The sequence below is a fragment of the Poeciliopsis prolifica genome, unplaced genomic scaffold (assembly GCF_027474105.1).
Source record: "Poeciliopsis prolifica strain line A6 unplaced genomic scaffold, Auburn_PproV2 SCAFFOLD038, whole genome shotgun sequence".
NCBI classification, from domain to species: domain Eukaryota; kingdom Metazoa; phylum Chordata; class Actinopteri; order Cyprinodontiformes; family Poeciliidae; genus Poeciliopsis; species Poeciliopsis prolifica.
In genome coordinates this window covers 2,582,020-2,604,391 of record NW_026562413.1, presented here as the reverse complement: position 1 = coordinate 2,604,391, position 22,372 = coordinate 2,582,020, and the positions used below count along the sequence as shown (strand labels likewise).

The window sequence follows — 22,372 nt, the reverse complement described above, 5'->3', positions numbered from 1 at the left end:
GTTCTGACTCAATCGAGCTCCTGCTTAGTCATTTGATTTAATCACTGTCATTCGCTGCTTCACTGTGCTTTATTCCACATTGTGTGTTTTCTTTATTGTCTCCACAAAGACTTATCTCGCTTTTTTTTTTTTCCATACCCAGCTACTTTAACCTCCCTCCCAGTGTAACTCCTACTTCCCTGTCTCAGTTTTCCACTCGAGCCGTCTGTCCTATCAATCCATCAGCGGAGCTCCCTGTCATTTTCAAATGCTTCTTCTGTCTGCTTTTCCAACTGTCACTGCGGCTAGGACCCCCCACCCCCACCACTCACCATCACCACCTCCAACCCCCCCTTAAAGGACGTGTGTGGTCCGGTCTGACTATAGAACATTACATTGTTCCAGACAGGTTGGACTGCGCCACTAGCCAGCAGACGGAGGCAGGCGGGGGTAGGTGGAGAGCAGGGGTTCCTAGGGAATGTTTGTTTTTCTGTTTCCAATTTGGTCCAGCCCAAGGAACTCCACACTCCGCTCTGTCTCAAACACACCATTCATGACGGCCTGACGTAGATGATTACACACAAACACCCACTCAGCAAGTCTCGGCTAGCTCACAGCGCGCACACACACGCGAGCACACACGCGCAGATGTGTATATAAGCACATACCCACACATGCTGAGCTACTTTGCTGCCCATGAAATACACATATGTACATATATGAGAACTGAGAATGATACACACATGGCTTAGATTCGTTCTCAGTCGCTTTAACCATGAAACGTAATACGTTTAATTTATCTTTGTTCTCATCTTTTATTGTTTTCTGATTTGTTATTGCTAATGCCATTTCAAATGACATGGTGGTCAAACTAATTATGCTTGTTTTTTTCCTCGTCTTTCCGATCCCCCTCCACTCTGTAGTTGGGGAAATGATCGTTTCTGAAAGGGCTTTTTGATGTGTCTTGCTGAGTTTTTAGATGTTATGTAGACAAAGTTAAAGCTCCATGTTCCACCAATTAAAGCACAGAGGGCACATTGTTTCATACTCAACTGTTCCATCTGAAACGGATTACTTTAGTAATTTCCTTGTTTGGATTTGCTTTTATTTATTTATTTTTTCTATTTATCAAGTATTTGTGAGGAAGGAGTTCAGATCAGCTCTGGCAACTGGAAAAAGTAGCAGATGTACCATACATGTGTCCATAGCTCAAATGTATTTAAAAAAGCAACTTCCTTAATGAGATCTGAGGGATCAAGAAGTCTTGCTAAATATTAAAAACATTCCATGCAAACATCAATTTGCCAGCAAACAGGTGTAATACTAGCACCTGTTTTTCAGCTAGTGCTCTTCATTTCATCAATTACAATAATTTGCTTGGAGGAGAAACTATTTCAGACAGGGATGCACAGAGAAATCAACTGTTAAACAAAACAATTCAAAGTTGTAACAAACTGACCAATGACCAGGAAACCTAAAACGCAAAATTCCTATATTTTTCTGGTCAATGAATAAACCATAATAAAGCAATGACAGATCATACTACCATACTTTTAAGTGAAATTGTTTCAAAAGGAAAAAGGAAGCCTCAGACATAAAGGCCTATGGTCACACAAACACACTGCTTGTTTGCACTAATGCTAAAATACTCATTTTTAATATGAGATTAAAGCAATTTAAAATCAATGCCTTAATCATTGACCTTGTTTAAATTTAATATCAAAACCTTGTTTTACAGTAGTCCTTCCCCCACACGCATAATAAAATGTTGCCTCTGCTTTTAATATAATTAATTAAGGGCCGATCGTGTCAGGAAAGCTCAGATCAAAATATTTTTAAGGCTTTTATTCAATGTTCTTAAAAAGAAATTGAGAAAGCTTTGCAAACTCAGGAAACAAATCTGATGGCAAGAGAGTAGGTTAAAATTATTTTAAAAAAACATGATGGTTAGATAATAATGTATCTCAGGCTTTGTCTGGTATTTCCTCAAAAACACTTGAAACAATTTACCAGACAAATTATAGAGTGATTGGAGTTTTCTGTGGCTGTACGAATCACAGAGTAAAACAATACTTTTCTCCATGTTGTTGCTGAGCACTGCAGGTGAGCTGGCTGATAGATGGCTACTGTGCTCCCCAAGCTTGTGAGAAAAACACATTTGGATGTTTTGAAAATTGTTTAGATAGCTGACTGCCATTTGGCTACGTGAGCAGATACCCCAGCTAATTAACCAGCAAATATCAGATTGTTAAAAAAGGTATATCATTTTCCACTATGAACATATTTACTTTACTACTAAATTTAGTGGGTGTCTAATATAAGTCAGAATAGCAGCAAAAACCATGATGGTTAATTTGTTTTTGTTTGTTTTAAATAAAAGCAATTACCACAGACCTGTGATACAGTTATAAGTACTAAATACTGTGAAACTGTTCAAACTCACACGGATCTCTTACCATGACAATCTAAAAATATCCTATGCATATTTCGCAGGGGCAAAAAGCGCCTTGTAAATACAATGAAAGACTTCAATAAATTTCCTAAATTGCATGTCAATGCCTCCTTCAATTTTTTTCAATAACAGAACAATTTGGAATAACAGGAGACAAATGCTTAAAAAATATATAAATCTTAAAGGCAAGCAGTCTTAAAAAGGAAAGCTATATAAAAATCTGTCCCAATGTCTGCTCATCAAAAAGTGCATTCATATTGATCAAACTAACCACACTTCTGATCTGCATCTACCTTGCCATGTTTGATGCCAATCTGAATATACAAGTGAAAACTCAATTAAAGCAATTTCCTGTCAGATACATTGATGGAGGAGGAAAACAATGAAGTAATACGGTTTTACCACTGACAGAAAATACTAATGGTTCCCAGAGGATGACATGTCAGAAAAATGGACCCCTCTGAGTGTATTTGAAGAGCAGCTGACATTAACTGCTGATGTCCATGTCAGAACCATTTACCACTCACTTTCTTACAAAATGAGCGGAGTAATTCCAATTCCTAGTTGGTTTGTTTCACCAAAACACAGATAAGGTCACCCAGCCGCCCAAGCACGAGGGATTTCAGCTGCTTTGATCAGATTAACGTGAGAATTTGGGGGTTTCTGTCATGCGATAGCAATATCGATAAAATCGTTTTATTTTAACATAAATTCAAGACAGACAGTATAGCCACTTATGAGTAAAAAACAGGCGTTTTTTACAACAGAAAATACTACTATGAAAACTAAGGAGCATAACCACAATTTGAAGAAATGTTTTTAAACATAATTCCTTAATCTCCACACTGTGCAAACTGGTTTACTGATAAGGTGCTCCACCTGGTAAAAATCCACTTGCAGAGATAAACAATGGATCAAAACAGAAACTCCTTTATCATGTTTGTTATGAGAAAGGAAAGCATTGTGTCGGGGCTGCTTTGCTCTTCTATGTACGTCTTTCAGCAACCTTGATCAACCAGATCTTTCAGCTGCTTAAGTGAAAGCTGAGGGAGTGGTCTCTATTCACTGCTGCAAGCAACGCCCAGACCTTTTAAGTGGTGTTCTGACAGTGAGACACGTGCATGTTACAGAGACACTGACTTTTTCCCATAATATGCGTCTTCGTGGTGTCTCAAAGCGCTTTACATGAGTTTGCTTTTTCCTGCGGGCTGTGACTACAGGGATTATTTTAGGAATGCTTTCTTTCAAATACTTGTGAGAACACATATAGTCAAGATATTTTTGAGACTCATCTGAGCAGAATTACTTCACAAAGGCAGAGGTGCCAAGAAAAGAGATAATGAAAAACATTCAACATCTATTTTAATCAAGAATTTAAATCAATTTTAGTAATTATATATTTGGCAGTCGGGTGTCAATGTTTCTGACCAAAATGAACAAAGAACAGTTTCACGTTTTCCCAAAAAACAAAAAAAAACCTTGATAATCTCTAGGGCTTTTAGGTAATTACTTTTCCATAGCACTATGTGTTCCTTGGTAATGCAAATCAGTCCATTTGAGTTGATTCAAATTCAGTGCTATTGTGTACAAGTAACATCAGCAGAATGTATTCTCTGTTGTTTAAAAATATTGTCTTTTAGAAGCATAAAAATGTATTGTGACAAACATACAGGTGCAAGACCAATCCTTGCAAAGCCCCATAATCAATCCTGATGTGTGAGCAGGGCTAATTTATATGAGTATTCGAAAGACAAATATGACTTCGTCCTGAACAACTTTTTCCCATGAAGAAAAATAATTTTAAAATGTTAGTTCCTCATTTACTGTTAAATATTTGCTGCCAGAAAATATTTGTGCAGCAGAGAACAGAATTAAACTTGCTGTCACAATCACTAAAATGAGAAATGAAATTCTTCGAGAATTTGTTCACTGAAACATGTTGCGCACACATGAGCATTAATCGAAGATTTACAGTTTGTGACCTACAAATGGGAGGTTGTGACGCTGCCTGCCAAAAGTTGCTGCTGCACTTCAGAAGTCACTGGAAGACAATAACCAACTCATTACCGTTCCTGTAGCTGGTAGAGGGAACAAACTCACCAACCACAGTCAAAAGAGTAGCCACTTTTGCCTTGTGAACAGTGTTAATATCCTGCCCTGATGTACGATAGCAGTAGGGAACCAAGAGCTGCATAAATCAACTCTTGACTGTTGATTCTGACCTTGCGCTTCACAGCTAAGGCTCTCATACATCAAAAATAATGGAGAACAAACTCTGCTTCCGTGGTGGTGGTAGGCGTAATGGAAAAAACTAGTAGCTGCATAAATCAACATGTTGATTGTTGACTCTTGCTTTGCTTGTCTTTTCCTCCCCAAAAGAAACGGAAAACGAACTGAGACACACATCAAACCGGCTGCCAGAAATCACTGATGATTTTCAGGACACGTGCACACAACACTGTACGTGTGTGTGTGTGTATTTGTCACGGTGTGGTTTGTCAACGTCTGGACAAGCTCAAACATTACGTCAGTCAAAGACGAGCACACACACACACGCATGCATACATACAAGTGGACATTCACACATTCAAACAGATTTATGCACCAAAACAGGCTCTACACTTACAGACCAACACACAAGTTCCACTCCTTAAAGCAAAGACGTTTCCTGCAAGAGCAAGGCCCTACGGGAAAATAGTCTGGACAAACTTCAGATGCACATACACACCTGCAAACACACGCACACACACACGCACAACGGAACATTTCAAACCCACAATGTTGACATTATGCTGCCTTCCAAAGCCGGTCTATCTGCACGCCGGCCAAGGGAAGCACTATCGGGAATCAACATGGAGAAAGTTGTCGGACTTTGTACAAAACCTGGATTTGAATCAAAATTTAAAGCCAAATGTCATATTTTCAGGGTGACTCACCTTAAGTTTTAACGAAGCATTTCATAGCCTGAAAGCAGAGGGAATCACTGATACAATTCTCCTATAACATGTATACTTTTAATAAAGTATGCCATGCCTTTTATAGTGAGTTTCTCACAGTTCATAAATTAGTTCAAAATCATTAGTAAATTGAGTTGCTTGTTAGTAAATCAGGGACAACATCCAAACTAGAATACAATTCTATCAGAGGAAAACTGATTACAATAATCGTGTAGAATTATTTTTTTTGACTTTGGTATCATTTCTGCATTACATGTACCATAATATCAAATACCTATTTCTAGCATCATTTATGCTATTCTATGTAAGAGCAAACACATAGAAAAAACATTAATAGCAACAAGAGCTAACATTTCACTTTAGTTTAGGAGTAAGAGTAACTAATATTACTAAAACTGTAGTTTGTATGTAATTCTAAGAAAATGAAAAACTTTCAAGGACAAGGACAAAACAGAGCAACTTTGGTCTATGCCCTTTAACCTCCAAAAGTCTTGCTCACTTTTGTTCCTTTGTACCATAATCAAATGTCGCAGACAATTGTTTGGTTTTAAATGGCTCCTTACACTTCTGTGGTTCTTCTAGGTTAATTTGATGCACCTGACACTTAAAATAGTCAACTTTGAGTCGACTTCTCTCTGTAGCAGCATCCATACTGAAGAGTGTTGCTGTGAGAACAATGGATTTTAAGCTTATGAAGATCCAGTATTTGGTCAGTACTGGTCAAGTAAAACTCGGTCTATTCCGATCGCCAGATGATTTTTCTGAATACTTCTAAATACAATGGTGAACATCAAGCATATTGTGAGCTGTAAGTGACTGTTACATGGAGTGCATCAAGGTGTTAAACTGAAGATAATCCACAAGATAATCTCCAGTGAGTTTGCATACAATTGCAGAAGCTTGTATTATTGTATAATCAATGGTTTCAGGTCATCTAACTTCCTCCACATTTCATGCCATCCATAAAATATACCACTGGCACAGTCTGTATTTTTCAAGATAATGTTTAGATTCAATAAAACTCTTAGCTCCTGCTTTATAACAGTAGGTATTTTTAAGAGAAATTGTTCTTCCGTATTGCTGTTGTAAATTATTATTTTAGTAATGAAGTAATCTGATTTTTCTGATGACTAATCGAGGAATGAAATGGAAAAAAAAAGATAAAATATTGATATTAAAATATTGGTAATACCATTTAGTAGATATTTACATATTTAGACATTTCCACATCTGTTCATCTCTAGCAATTGCTCTTCTTTTAGAAATCAAAATGTCACAATAATAGCTCATGTTTTAAGTCAACCTGGACAAAAAAAAATCTTCAAAAGCCTAGAATAATAGTCAATATAATAATAGAAATAAAAAGCAGACAGAGATGTTTGGAAATAAAATAATTATCCAGTTTTCTTTCATATTCTGCAGTCAGTTTGTAGACAAGGTCTCACTTTACATAGCCATTTATAACATTTCACCGGTGTACATACACCCGCCACGTACTTTGCCACCATTCACTCAAAAACACCCAGGAGGCAGGCACTCTGGGAGAAAAGCTCTTGTTTTCCAATTTCCATTCATTGCACATAAATTTAAAGATCCATTGTGTTCCCTTCAAAAATGATAAAACCCCAGAAACTTTTATCAATCAATGAAATGCCCTTGGATGCCTCGGACAGAACATGGAAAGTATACATGTTCCGGGAAAAGGGACGGTTGGTCACCCCATGTTAAGCCAATAGCGTGAAGCAGTTGTCAACTCTAGCGGAAGTGAGAGCGTTGCGCAACACAAATAATTATCTGGCAGGAACACTGTGTGCTAAATAGTAAAACTAAATTTAATGGATCCTCAAGGCAGATAATTTGCCTCGAAGAATTTTAATAATCAAGGTACTTGAATCATTTGATGAATTGTTAAAGCCTTGTATACTGTCATACAACTGTAGTGTAATTCAATGGAAAAAAAACGTTCAAGAACATTTTGATTTCACCATTTCTAACAAAGCAGCTTCCTGGTGAAATAATTTCAAAAATTTCACTTCAAGAAAAACTACTCCTGAAGATATTCTTAAAAACAAAACAAAGAATGCTATTATCAATTTATGCAATATATATATTTTCCTGAACCTCTGCAACTTCAAAATGTTTCATGTCTTTCGAGAAAACCATGAGCATAGTCAAACAAAAGTTAATTCACTTTGCTTAACCTAATCTAAAATAGGGGCGAGAATACTCTTCATATTAGATTAAATCAGCCTCTAAATAAAGGGAAGAAGACAATATGTGCGTAAAGCAATAAAAAAGCCCAAAAGCCATGTTGTTGAACAAATGCCATGCCCCCCACTGGGCTTTCTCAGCCAGTGCAACACACACTCCCCCACACACACACACACGCGCACACACACATAGAGCTGAGGTAAATTTAACTGTCAGCCGTAAAGTTTTCAACCATAGCAAGTGATCTTTTGCTCCCTTTTCTCGCCCCACTTTCCCTCCTCCTCCTCTTTATGCAAATAGGTGTATCCTTCTGTTGCGCATCCATCGTTCCAGCCATTATTTTCTCACCCTATTTCCACTCTGATTTTCCTTCACATGTAATCCATCCTCATGTCCATTCCAGCTTCTTGTTTCACTTAATGCGCTTTCGTACCATTTTCTTTTTCCGCACTCAATCGGTTCCTCCGTTCCTCGCAGCCGTACGCTGACCCAGAATCCCTCTGGAGGCTTTTTTTTTTTTCCTTTCTTTCTTATCGCCGTCTTTCTACCTTCCAAGAGATGAAAAGATATCCTTTCCTCTTCTGTCTATCTGTCCATTCTTCCCCCACCAAAACCCTCCCAAACAACCCACACACACTTCTGACTGTGGGCCTCTGACACCCACCTCTTCGTCTCTTGCCACAAAGGTCTGAAAGACCCCCAGATGTGTGTCCCCCTTCAATTTCCATTTAAAAAAAGAACCACCTCTCTTCCCCCATCATCCATCTATTTCTGTATCCACTTTTTCACACAGACACACACACACAAAGGGGAAACGATTAAAACGTGCAGTTAGTAACTTATTGGGAAAAACGCTATTACATTTTTTCAAAAAACACATGAATATCATACAATGAATGGGAGTGCTGGAGTGTTAAGCAATTGTACTATTTATGATGGAGGAAAACTTCCTCTTTAAAATGTTATTCTTTAAAAAAAAACATGCTGACCATCAAAATCTTTCATATCTCACAAGAGGAAACATGCTGATGCCAACACATTTCACCGATCTCAAATAGTCTCTCAGATGCTCCTTGAATGAATTCTGATGAATCAGCTCCATCAAAGTACTTGGGGAAGTTTTTAAAGAGAATTGTAGATAAATAAGGCAGGAGTACATCTCTGTAGTTAAAGGTTGAACAAAGCTGTAACATTCAGACTTTCACGGGACTATTCAATAATCACAAATCTAAACAGTTTGAGCATATTGCCACTGTTGAAAGCAAAATTAAGACAACATAAAATAGAGGTCATCTTAAAAACAATGTGTTCTAAAGATTTTATGTTGTAAATAATCACAAGGTTGAACTTTATTCTAACCTGAGTAACACACCCATAATTTAGATCAATAAGGGAAGGTTAAGAACTTTTATTGTCTTTTTTGTCTCATCAAACCTACGAAAAGACAGAATGACGTCAAAGATGAAAACACCGTTTTCACATGACACTGACAGCATTTTATTTTGTGGTTCTCAGTAGCTACAGTCTTCCTGTGCAAAAAGTTGGCAACTCAAGTGTCTTGGTGGCTGAACCAAAATTAAATGGTGCTAATTTGAACATAATCTCCATATGTTTAAAAGCCACTCTGGTTGGTCAAGCAATTAATTCTTTTGAAAGCCAGAATTTTATCTTCTCCAGTTCATTTCTATACATTTTCTCTTTTTTCATATTCTCTGGTCCATGAAGACACGAAGCCGCTTCTGTTGATATCCAAGACTGGTAATTCTTCAACGAAGGAAAATCTACTTTATACATTTCTGATTTTCTTTTCTTTCTTTTTTTTTCCTAGACTAGCTACAATTAACTGGTCAGAATATGAAAATCCTATCTTTTGTCATATAAGTAAACCTCCCATATTGAAGTACTAAAGGATCTCACTGAAAGGACTTATTGTTGTGGAAGCTTTAGAGGTGATTGAGGGGTCTACTTTCTCAATAGCAAATAAACAAAAACTGGTGCTTACATATCGTAATAAATCAAAAGAATTTAACAGCATGTCTTGAGATTCTCACAAATATTACAATTTTCAAAGCAATAATTTTCAAAAATAATTTTACAAACAAAATCTAATAAATAGATATGATCTATGCTGTAATGAAGTAACACTCCTTAGAAATCAACAGTGGCTAAAACTGATATTGGCAAGTGATGACAGTGATGACAATTGAAACAAAATACAAAATCCTGAGAAAAAAAAAATCTGACAAAAAAAAAGTCTCACTGACTATATTTGAGACAAAAAGAAGTCTATTCAAAAGTCTTGAGGCTGAGTAGATTGAAATTATTATCCATTTGCTATAAATGTGGTCGTGTATGTAGCACATTTGTGGCACCATACTTGTTTCCTAGTTCTCTGAAGATTTAATTTGAAAATAAATGATCTTCAAAATTGCTTAATGTTATTTCAATCAAGATTTTTCAATGCAAGCACAATTCCCGACATTCATTTCATTTTCTCTGAGCCAATGTTTTGTTCTGCTTGAGCAACATTAAAAAAAATAAAGCTATAAACATTAAGTTTTCAAGCATGAGGCCTCAAAAAGACGACACCATTTAAATTTTAAAATAAAAAATAAATGCTCGCTGATGACTTACTTATAAACTAGCACAAATCTGTTTTTGTTTTTTGCCAAAGCATAAGCAACAACAACTTCCTATGACTTTAACCAACTAGAGTTAAAAACCTTTTCCTTTTCGTCATTTAAACAACACAGCACTAATGCCCACAGTGGTAGTCCAATGATGGCAGCTTAACGCACAAAGAACTCTATACTGCTCTAACAGAAGACAAGTCCAGGCCCTTTTAAAGTTTGTGTGGTTTGAAGTGAAGCCCTAAGGGCATCAGCTCAAACTGTCTTCAGGGCTGCAGCCCCTTAAGCCCAAAGCTGCTCCTGCAGAATTATTTTGCAGTATCAAAAAGGGAAAAAACTAAGCCATCCCAGCGTCATCCTGCAGAGCACAGGTGAAAGAGTCCGCTGTGCTTTTGCACTTGGGTAAAGCTGTCTCGCTGACTCCTTCAGATTTGGGTAATAATGTCAGTCAAGAGCACAGCCAACTTAAAACGGTGTCATAGCTCCCTCCGCTTTCTTCTTTTTATTCCTCCTGGTTACAGGGCAGCCAGCAAAGGCTACATGAAATGAATAACCTAAACAATAATCCAGACTGGCTATTTGTGAACTTTTTTTTTTTTTGCGACGCATGCAGACAGAAGCAGACACAAAAATATGTTAAAAAGCAGAGACAACAGTGGTTAGTTTCTTAAAGGAATAAAAAAAAATGGCTTGAATCAAAGTATTAATTTGGCGGGGCACAATAAAGCACACACACACACACACACATACAGAGGAAACCACACTTTGACAGACAGATGCGTGCTCAGACTGAGGACAAAGACTACTTTGAAAAGTTACTCAGCCACCAGATGTTTCAGCCTGATCCCAGACTACAATACTAATAGGGCTGCAGCTATGTGTGTGTGTGTGTGTGCGTGCGTGCGTGTGTGTGTGGGGGGGGGGGGTGCATGCGTGACCATGTGTGTGTTTCTAAAAGAAATGTGGTCATGATAAACTTGCTTCTGTACTCTTGACAATGCAACAGCATTCTGGAGATTCTTGTACTGACCACATTCCAAAAATTCAACAATTTCTTTGACCTACAGATTCAGATTGTGTGTAATTAATTTTTTTTCTAAGAATAGATAGAAAAGGAATAACTATAATACAATTGAAAGCCAACTATGGGGTGAAAACTTAAGAGTTCTGTCTCACTGGAACTCAAATAATTTTTCTCCAGCTTGTGCACAATGGTGTGCAAATTAAATCAAACTGACAAGGAAGTGCAAAATTTCTTCTTCATAAGCCGCAAAGACCTTAGTGGTAAAAGATGAGGTGTCAGAGGGCCTCTTATAACTAACTATAATCTTTTTCATGCACAGAGTAAAACACAATAGTGCATAAAATGACATTTGTTTCTGAGAGATTTAAATTTAAAAGCAATTACAACCATGTTACATTGTCATTGGATGTATCAGGCATGGGCCCAAATAAGAACTTTACAGTATATTCTGAGTACAAATACCATAATTTAATTGTCTATACATTACAGTTTTAAACACCTTCTGCATTAATGTTTTTAAAACCATTGTTTCATTTATTTGAGGATGGAAACATTTTCAAACTGGTGAATTTCTTGTTTTAGTAAGCTGAAAAAGTAGAAACCTTATTTCAGCCAGTTGACCAGCAGTGGTGTTGTAATGGCACAGCTTTTTGAATCACTAAACTGAAAGTCAAAGCTCAAGCTGATGAAGCTGAAAACCTTCCAGTTTCAGGCCCAATAAGTGAATTGACAAAGAATAGTGGGAATGTGTCAGTATTAAAGTGTACCAACGTTTTGAAAAAGTCAAAATGTTTGTTTTTTTTCCCCTTTTCTTTTTCTGTGATTTAAAGTGTTTTCCATATAATGTCAAAGAAAGTGCCAGAGTGACCAGAGTTTTCTGCAGATAAATGGATCATAAAAGTGACTCAGTGCTGCCCCTCCCACGCTAGTTGCTAGGCAGATTGAAAGAAAGCTCTTAGCCTTTGACCTGCCTTACAGCAAAGACGGCTGTTTAGAAATATTTCTGGTTGTGAAAAACGCGGGCAGTCATGATGTGGAAAAAAAAATTAAAAATGTCTTCCCTCCCATCACTTTTACTGAGGCAACTGTTTTAGAACTACAGCTGCCAACCTCGGAGCAGCATGTCTGATAAGCAGCAGAGTGCAGGCTAGTTCCCTGACCAGAGAGCCTCTAATTAACTGAGCGATATCAGCTTGTTGTTCTTGTGTTGCCCTTTAAAGATAAGAGCAGCGCAAGTATAGCGCACCTGGAACATGGAAAAAACACTACTGCTAATTTTAGAAGTTGATTTCTTAGGTCGTTTTGCCTGATAATTTAACAAAAAAAAGATATTTAAAAAAAAAACATCACAACTGTAAAAAATAATGTTTAGAGTTGTGCCAATTAAACAGCGAGAATAAGGTTAATCTGTTGAAAAACGTATGATCAAAAAGCTAATGTATATTCACATCTGTTTCTCTGTTGTTCATCAAAGCAATTGGTACAAATATTTTTTGTTTAAGATCTTAGTGAAGATAATTATTTTATTCCACTCTCATTCCTAATTATTATTTTTAAGTCAATACACTGCGTGTGTGTGCATGTGGAAGCTCATCCCACACATAGCAAACAAAAGCTATAAAATAAAATAAAAATCCATAAAAATTGTATTAGCCACCAACAATGCATCACAGTTGTATGGCCTGCTCAGAATAAAATGTGTGATTGCTGGAAAATTGTGCCACATCACCTTTGGAGAAGACGTGTTCGTGACTGAGAAAGAGCACAATAGCAAACAAATGTCAGCAACTATTTACACTCAAAATTAAAATTAAATGCAATCTTGGAGAAAGTAAACTCCCTTTTCTGGCAGTGATTACAGGACACTCAAGGGTATATGACACTCAAAAAAAGAAAAAGGAAGCCAGAAATTTTAATGCAAAGATTCAGAACATTTGAGTACACAAAGGAAAAAGTGAAGCAGAAGCAGAGAATTGTCTGACAAGAAATCTGAGTGTGTGCAGAGAAGGTAGTTAACATTCAGTTCAGAAATAAACCATCAGCAAGTCTATTTGTTCAAAACCAAACTGTAAATGAGATAGATTTGAAGTCAGCAGCTGCAGATAAGAAGCATCCGACTCTTAGAATAACTGATCGGAATCTATCAACAAAGCTGAACCGTCTGGAGATAAACGTTGACTAATACTGCTACCGCTAAGCATGTGATGTTCAGTGAAGATATGCAATAGTAGCAGATGCCAAATAATGAAATAGGAAGGGGTAGAGGGGAGTGAAATCACCTGGCCACATCAAAAATACCCAACGGAAAACTCTAATGTAGGTAAACCGAAAGCTGATGGTAGGCAAGCTGCAGTCGGTTACACACTAATCTCATGCAAAGATCTTAGTAAATGAGACAAACGACAAGTGGATTTCTTGATTCACAGCGGTTGTTTCCAAAAAACCAGTAAATCAGATGGAAATTACCAGCCTGGATCCAGACTACATTTTCCAAGCTGAATCACTATTTAAAACAGAAAGAAACTTTGTGAAAAATACCAGAAAAGAAAGCAAACAGCTTTACCTGAAAGAATAAGAAAACTCTACACGTGTGTGCGTTTGTTTTTGTTGTTTTTTTTTTTTTTTTTTTGTATGGCACCAATTCTAAAAGCAAGCAAGATGACATCACATTCATGCCACTCACACTATTTTTATTTTACATTTACCAACAGGTGTGAAAAATGAACTTGAAAAGTCAGAAAAGAAATAAACGTTAGTCCAGTTTGGCAGTCTGTAATAAATGCCAAAGTGTCTGAGACTGTCTAAAAACTATGAACTGCAGCAACATAAAAATAAACCAAATTTATTGGGACATATTAGCAACTAGCAAAATGGGGACAGGAAGCATGATCTCATGCAAATCTTTTTTTAGACAAATACAACCCTTAATTTGATTAGATTTATTGAAAATGGAACAATTTCCCTGCTGTGATTATTGGAATCCACCCAGATGAAGGAATAAAACGTTTAAAATTTAAAGTCTGACCTTCAATTAATTTGGCTGACTTTCTGTGGTTTTTTTTGGGGGGTGGGATAAATATATGACATTTTTCTTAGGTTTTTTTCTATTAACCACTTTTTAAAAGAGGTAAATCAATTGAACATGCCATACTTAGTAGAGCAGATCTGCCCTAATCTTTAAGAAAATTATGTACTCACATAAAAAAACAAAAAAAAATCACTCATCTACAGTAAGAGCAATAACTAAATGCTTAAGAGAAACTTTAAATGGGACAAAAAGAAAAACAGGTGTTACATCTTTATCATGTGTGTCAACAAACATGTAAGGTGCTGTATGTTACATGTGCCGGCCCAAATTACAGTTAGATTACACAAACTCTGAATACTTAATCAACAAACAAAATCCCTCGAACTTTGAACTGTAATCTAAATTGAAACTCAACGCATTATTAAAACACAAAACTGGCATCTTAAGTACAAAATAAATACTATGCAAGATTTACGCTAAAAGCCTTCATAGTTAAACAGTTAAAAAATAAATAAAATAAATAAATGAGCGCCGCATCAGTTCATTATCAATTAACCAGGAGCTCCTTTTGTAATTATATTTTGACAAATTTCATCAAGCACACAGCTGGAACTTCACCTCAGGTGTTTTACACAAGGTCAAAATTCATCTGAGGCGTGATTGATAACTGAAGGTCTGGGTGCACAGGAAGCATCAAACCTGCTTGTACCGCTGAGTCAAAGCAGCCGGGACTTCAAAACTCAGAGCGCTGACATCAGAAGCCAGCAGGTTTCATTTACCAGCTGCCTCACGAGCCAAAGCTGCAAAAGGCTGTGAATAAATTCCTAATTATTTTGACATTGTGAATGAAACTCAGATGCACATGTTTGCAACTGGGGCTATCTGTTGCATGTTTTTTTTAGAGCTTAAACTGGCAGTCATACAAAGAAAAGCATGAGTAGTAACCAGGTCTGAACATTACAAACTTTCGGTAACAGAACAGACCACAAGGCTGTACTGCTGCCTGCACCACCCCACTCTTTTTGTACCCGTTTAAAATCAACTCAACCACCGCCTATCAGTTTCCACTGTGTCATGACAGAAAGATTTTTACCCTCTCGCATTAAAGAAAATCTCCCAAATTTAGGATTTCTCAGAAAAACAGTAAAAAACAAAAAAGACTCATCTCACCCTAAACCAAGAACATGTGCTCGTTATCTGAAGACAGACTTTTAAGTCTAAAAAGGAACAAAGACATTAAAAGACAAACTTGAGCCTAAACAAGGCTGCACAGAGACCACAGACGCAGTGGGGATGACAATTTTAGGGGGGCAGAGACCCGACTTGCAGCAAGAAGCAAGAAGAATAAAAGATCAAAATCTGTGCACTGCCACCAACTACGGGCAACTAATACAAAGTCATGATATACCGGGACACTAAAAAGAAGAAGATGAAGACAAAAAAAAAGCTTTAAAGAGTGCGTCCTTGAGATATGAGCAAAGACAGGGCATCGGGTAGTAAAACAGAGGTGCGATCAGAGTCGCAAGCAAGCCAGGAAACTTGAAAAAAGTTTTTTTTTTTTTGCTTCAAATAAACTATCCGTGACAAATGGGTGTTTTTCTTTATCTGAACAGCAGGCAGGGTTGGGATGAATAACAGCTGATTGCACTAATAGATGAAATCTTTTTAATGCTTATTAGAAACAATGAGAGTTAAAGCGATCGCAAATGTCAATGAAAGTGGTTAGAAATTAAATAGATACTGTGATGCCAGATGACAGAAATGTTCTTTAAATCTGCCTTTGGAACATGTCGGCAGACAGTTTATTCCAGAAGGACACGGAGGTGTTGCACTGACGCGCTCGACAAGCGTCAGCTGAGCACACTTATGAGAAACAGCTCCGGAAAGGCTTCCCACATCTCTAATTATTTGATATATAATGTTACACAAAAGCAAAGGGTAAAAGTAAAAATATAACTTTGAAAAAATATTTGTTATTTAATCGTGAATGGTATAAATACATATTTGTACTACTTCTCAAGAGAGAGAGAATTTGGTTTGTAGATCTGGTCTTAGTCTTAATACAAAAAACAGCATTAGTCTGAAGTAGAAGACGAATTATTACAACAATAATTTGTCTTCTAGTCGTAGAATTGAGGAGCTCAAACTTCACATGGAATCTCATATATAAAGGTAAACAAAGAGGACTGGTGCAAACTTTTATTAGTAATGACTTGGTACTAGTGTTTCTGTCATACAGTTCCTGTGATTCAAATTCATTTTAATGAGAATCTGCAGACGATAACCACAATTTTCTTTTGACTGTTTACTAATCAGCTCTGCCCTTTGCCTACTTTTTGCTGTGCACTGCCCGTCAGCTGGGTAGGAGAAGGTTCCTACACCTGTCCTTTCTTCCAAGAACCCATCTGTTTGTAAATATTCCAAATCATAAAGAACACAAACAGCCATGGTGTGAAAACTAAAGGAGTGTAACCAATGACTTCTGTTGTTTTGAAATCATACTGTCTGACAGCCTGAAGCAGTACGTCTGTTTAGCAGTCAACTGCAAGTAGGATATGGAGCAGATAGTCTGACTAACTAACCAACTAGAAGCAGGTATTCAAGCTGTTATATTTGTTATATTATTTTAACAGAAGTAAGAATGATTGCTTATTTTTCTGATTTAAATAACTAAAATTATGTAAATACCAGAATGGGTAAAGAACCATGGGAATACGATACCAGTTGATGCCTAGTTGCATGTGGTGTAAAATATAGTGTGCTCTCTTTGTACTCAAAAGTTGAAACTTAACAAGATTGGCCCCTGAAGTCAGGATTCTGACCGGAAAGTCCAGCATTCAAAGACCTGGTTCAAAATTAGTATGCTAGAATATAAAATGTATTATAACTTGCAGGAATAGACTATTATTAGCCCTTCTGATGGTTTGCATATTACTCAGCCATTGACTCATACAGGGTTATATTTCTTTTAGTGAACATGTTGCTTTAGTGTTCGACCACAAAAATATATCATCAGCTTCTTTTGCTACTAATTAGCACCATAGCGATTACCAAATTGTACTGGCTTTCAAATTCGGCAGCGACACCATTCCCAGATCTGAGCTATGACTTCCAAGGCAGATCGAATGCAGCGATTGTACAACCCTTGCCCAAACTGTTGCTCCAAAGAGACAGCTAGCTGGCTGAGTAAAGCAATGTCTCCTAAACTGATATCAATATTTTAAGAAATGTTGCAGTTTTGACTCATTTCCAGTTGCAAAAAATAAAGACAGTTTGGGTTCAGGCAAAGCACCAAACAAAGTTTTCTTTTTTTGTCAATGTTGCTTTAGAAAGCAAATGTTTGAAATAAGCTACTAGCTACTGTGACTACCAAAAGAATAAATGACCTACTGCAGTTGGGACAATAGTCACTTTCTATTTAAAAAAAAGACCCTTAGACCATGGAAGAGATTTTAATTTTTGTGTTAATGTTGTGTTGCTGTTAACCGTGAGTTTTAATCTCATTCCACCCCATGCCTAATCCTGTAAACTTGTTTGAGTTTTTGTCCATCTTTGAGTTCTGTCTAACAGGACCCGATCCAAGTCATTGTGTGCCCGTTCTTTGATCCTTAAAGGCAACCAGGCAAAAATGAGGTCTATAAGGGTGGAATCGCTGCTACTTTCCCCCCAAAAGCTACTCAGACTGGCCTCGACTTTATACGCTCCGTCTCAGACCGACCTTTCCTCCCTCCTTTGAAGCAATGTGAGGGCTGCTCCGAAACAACCAGATACAAATAACATGGCAGCCCGCAAAATCACTACAGTTGTTCCTCATGTCTTCCAGAACATCAAACCATCAATAAAACACGGGAGATACATTCCAGCTATAGTCGAGCGGGACATTCCTGACTTTCCCTCACTCCGTGCATTCCCTTCGCAGATCTCTCTCTCTCTCTCTCAAAACTTTCTCTCTCCTCCGAGTTTCACCACAAGAGCGGCTTCACATATTGCAGCCATATGAGTGAGCCATGGCTTGTCTCCGCTGCCCATACAGACACACACAGAAAAGGGAATAAGTGCTTTGCTGTCTCCCACTCTCGCACATACATCCACAAATGAGTTTTACAAGCAATAGGCTCGCTTTAGGAAGTTGTCAACTGTTTTGACATTTAATAGCAGCTATGAACAAGCCCGTAAGAAACAATGGTATCCAGTGTCCCGAAAGGAAGTTTTTTTTTTTAATTTACCACAGTAAATGTAAGTATTTTGGGTAACTTTAGTAATTTTTTAAAAGAGATTTGTTCAAGTTGTAAAAGTTTGACAGGCTTTATTATAAAAGTGATTAGAATTTATTTAATCTAGTTAAAGCTGAAATGTTGAAGTCGGTGACGGGCGACGTTAATTACAAGTTTTATGAGATTTGGAAGTTGATTAAAAGTACATGATTCTCATTTAATTCAAGCCCTAAGAATAACGCCACTCATCCATGTCGGCTTTTATTTAGAAAATAAAATAAAAAATTCCAAGAAAAGAAAAAGAGACATGGAGATTTGAGGAACTGTTAAGAAATTTGTCATTATTACATGTGCAGACCACTGGAAAGCAGATGTGAAAATAGTCAAAGAAAAAAAATCTATATATGGAGCTGAATTTTCATTACAAACTTTACATGAGGGTAAATAAGAGGATCTGTAATTTGACTTAGCTGCAAGAACATGCTGTAAATTATTTTGGTCATGAAGTATAAAAGAAATACAAAACTTAAACGTGATAAACTAAAAATCTGAGTCTTCACATTTAGGCAGGAAAGCTAACGCTTCAAGTTGCAGCCGTCAGCTTTCATGTCTCAGGGAGTTAAACTCTGGATTGACGGACGCCGCAGGAATCTTCCCAGCTTTTTTTGACTCTACTTTTCTGCTTAGGGAGCACGTCATCTTAAACTTAAACCGTTTAAACCTAACTTTGCACATTTTCAAATAATTTTTAGAGTTTAATCTAAATTAACTTTGAAACTAAGAGCATATCTTTGTTGGATAAATTTTCTGTATTAAATGAGTGAGAAAAATGTTTTTTTTTACTCATTGGGGAGGATTAGAGAAAGACTAAACAGGCCTGAGATTTGTTTTAAAATACAAAATTAAAGGTTATCTGCTGAAAAGAAGCAAAGCAAGTTGTTTTTAGGGGAGGCTCTGATTTGAAGAGATCTTGTGAAGGACTGAGATGAAAAAGAAATACAGTTTCCATGCAGCACTTCTAATGACATCAAAAAGTCAACCTGAGACCGACTCTTAAACTGTTATCCAACTTACTTTCACGGGGAATGCTAAACTGAATCAATGTGAATTGAACAAATAGAGATTCTAAGCGTGTCACAGAGAAGTGGAGGCTATGTGGATAGCAAAGCTGAGTAACGACTCAGCTGAATTAAAGGGAGTTATACTGAAGATGTAGTTATACACAAATCTTACTGTGGGATTATGTACAATTCAGTATTTTAAAATGCAAAAAGTCCTTACTCTTTAATAATCTCCATACTTAGTTTTACAAAGTTTCTATACAAAATGTGATTGACTTCCCTCCTCTCTCACTGAAGAACCTGTAAATATACTGCACTTGCACATTGTAAACGTTTTATATGAACTGCAAAAGCCAAAAATAATAAAAAAAAGATACAAAAAAAAAAAAAACATAAAAGCTTTCTCCTTCTAAGTCACCTAATTAGAGTTAGCGCGGGCAGTTCCTAAACCGGATGGTTGTCCGATAAATCTTTTTATGATATTAGAAATTTTTCATCATCAGCAGTGCCTCCTCCAGGCTCTATCTTGGTTACCCTTGGGTTTTGTTTTGGAGATATCTGAGGTCGCTCTCTGAGTCAGAGAAAAAACAAAAACATTAGGGAAAATTTGACAGTCAGAGCCTAACATTTTGAGATGCAAAAGTACACATTTTACTGTATTTTTGGAGTGCATTACAAGTTTAATTTTTAGCCTAAGCATTAAAAAAGCATTGTGCAATTTAGAGCTCCTGATGGATACACATAGAAGCTTGCACACTATTCAGTTTAACTGGACATATAAAAAATTACACCTTTGACGCAGATTTGAATATATATATATATCGCAAAAAAAAAAAAATTACCAAACTTTCTCAGAAGAAACATCATCACTCACAAGCTTCAAAAATGCTAATTTTAATGAACAAGTTAGCAAGTAGTTAAAGCCTCACCTTAAAACTATACATGCATCTTAAGTCATTTCTAAATACGCAGAGTACAGATTAATGGACGGTTAAATAGTACTGAATTGCCTGAAATAAAAACTAAATCGCCTCGAGCAAAGTTGCAATTTGGATAAAAATATTTGATCTCATTTTCAGCTGCCACCCTCACTCTCAATAATTTGAGGTATTTTACTGATTTTAACTTTTAGACGAGTGGGGGTAATTGTGTGAGGTAGCTTAAACAGAAGCTTAACAGGCCTGCATTGCTTTTTTAAATACATTACTGCTGGTTATCTGCTTAATAAAAGCAAGGCACGTTGTTTTGTGGAGTTTTAGGTGGGGGGGGGGGGGCTCTGATTTGGAAAACTCTGGTGGAGGACTGTGTTTAAAAAGCTTCCTTGCCTCATTGTGCTGCCTTCACATACCCTGCTGTCCCCACAGAGTTGTCATGCCTACCCAGCACCCTTATCTCAAAGGAACATCACAGTTTGTTACGACGAGAGAAGAGAGGGGAGGTGGAAGAGAGGCGAGGGAGGGGGTGAAACTTTCTAAAAGTTGGGTGAAATGCAACTCAGAACATGAGGCGTTCAAAAAAACAAAAACAAAACAAAAAAAAACACAAAACAAGTAAATAAGAGTTGAGTTTAGGTCGCGTGCACTTGTTTGCTTTAAGGTTGATAAGGGAGGATGTGTCGACAACTCAACATCCACCACGCCGCTCTTCAACAATGAAAACAGCGCCATATCGAATAAACAACGCTTTCTTTGATGTGTAAATCCCCACTTTTTTTTTTGTCGCTTTTTTAGCCCCCCAATAAGCATCCGGGAACCGCAGAGTGACGCTTTCTGTTTGTTTTGTGTGTCGCTCGTAACGCTTTCCGTTTAATTCCGCGCGACGTGCGTCAGAAATCTGAACTTGAGTATCAAGTTTGCAGCGTGAAAACTTATCAATGAAACAACAAACACAGCAGACTCGTAGTTACACGGGGAGCTCCTTTTGCAGGCACAGAAATCACTCCGGAGTTAAGCTGAACTGCAATCAGAATCAATCAGGACGCCACTTATCGCAAACTTACAACCCAGAACTTCAAATAAAAAAAAAAAGAAAAAAAAAGGAAAAGCACAAACCTACTTGAGGCGACTCCACGTTTCCCCCCCTTTGCTTGCTTTCTGCTTCTTGTTGGCTTCAAACTTAAATCAAAGCAGTAGCTTGTCCCCGGTAGCAGCAGCAGTTACAGCAGAAACAGCCCCCCCCACAATTCGCATTAGTGTGGCGTTTGGGTGTCCTAAGCTAAATGTAAATTGCCATGTGAATTCAAAGCGGTGCTCCCTCCTCTCTTCTTCATTCAGCAGCAGACCCCCCCCCCTCCTCTCCACCACCACCTCCTCCTCCCCTCCGCCCCCTCTCTCTCTCTCTCTCTCTCTCTCTCACACCGACGCTGCTGCTGCTTCTCAGGCCGTTAGTTACATAAGACGCAAACCGACCGCTGCCCGTCGTAAAACTACAAACGGCCACATTTGTCTCCCCCCTTCAAAATCGCTTCCTTTTCGGACGAACACATCTCATCGGCTGACTCGTCTGAGAGGCACATCTCTCGCCGTCTACGACTCCAAACCTGCATCGCTTGGTTTTATATATTTAAATAATTGTAATTTAATTAATGAAAAGAAAGGGAAAAAAGGAGAAGGTCTTGCAGAGATAGTTGTATGTATGGATGCTTACCTGTTGATCAAAATAAGCATTAGGTTCTTTTCTCTCTCAGATTGTCTCTCTTTCAGCAGCCTGTAAAGATGGTGGCTGGCTGGATGGCTTGTCTGGCTGGTTCGTCTCTTTGTGGGCTTTTTTTTTTGTTTGTTGATGATGTCGGACGGAGTGACTATGTCTTGGCTGTC

At 37.5% G+C, this 22,372-nt stretch overlaps 1 protein-coding gene across 1 annotated transcript in view; it reads right to left on the bottom strand.

Moving 5' to 3' along the window:
• trps1 (trichorhinophalangeal syndrome I) overlaps positions 1-21,826 on the bottom strand; it is a 125,640-nt gene extending 103,814 nt beyond the window's left edge. The window contains 1 exon segment of the mRNA XM_055053719.1: positions 21,612-21,826. The gene's annotated coding sequence lies outside the window, so the exon portion shown is untranslated.
• Positions 21,827-22,372: the final 546 nt, after the last annotated feature.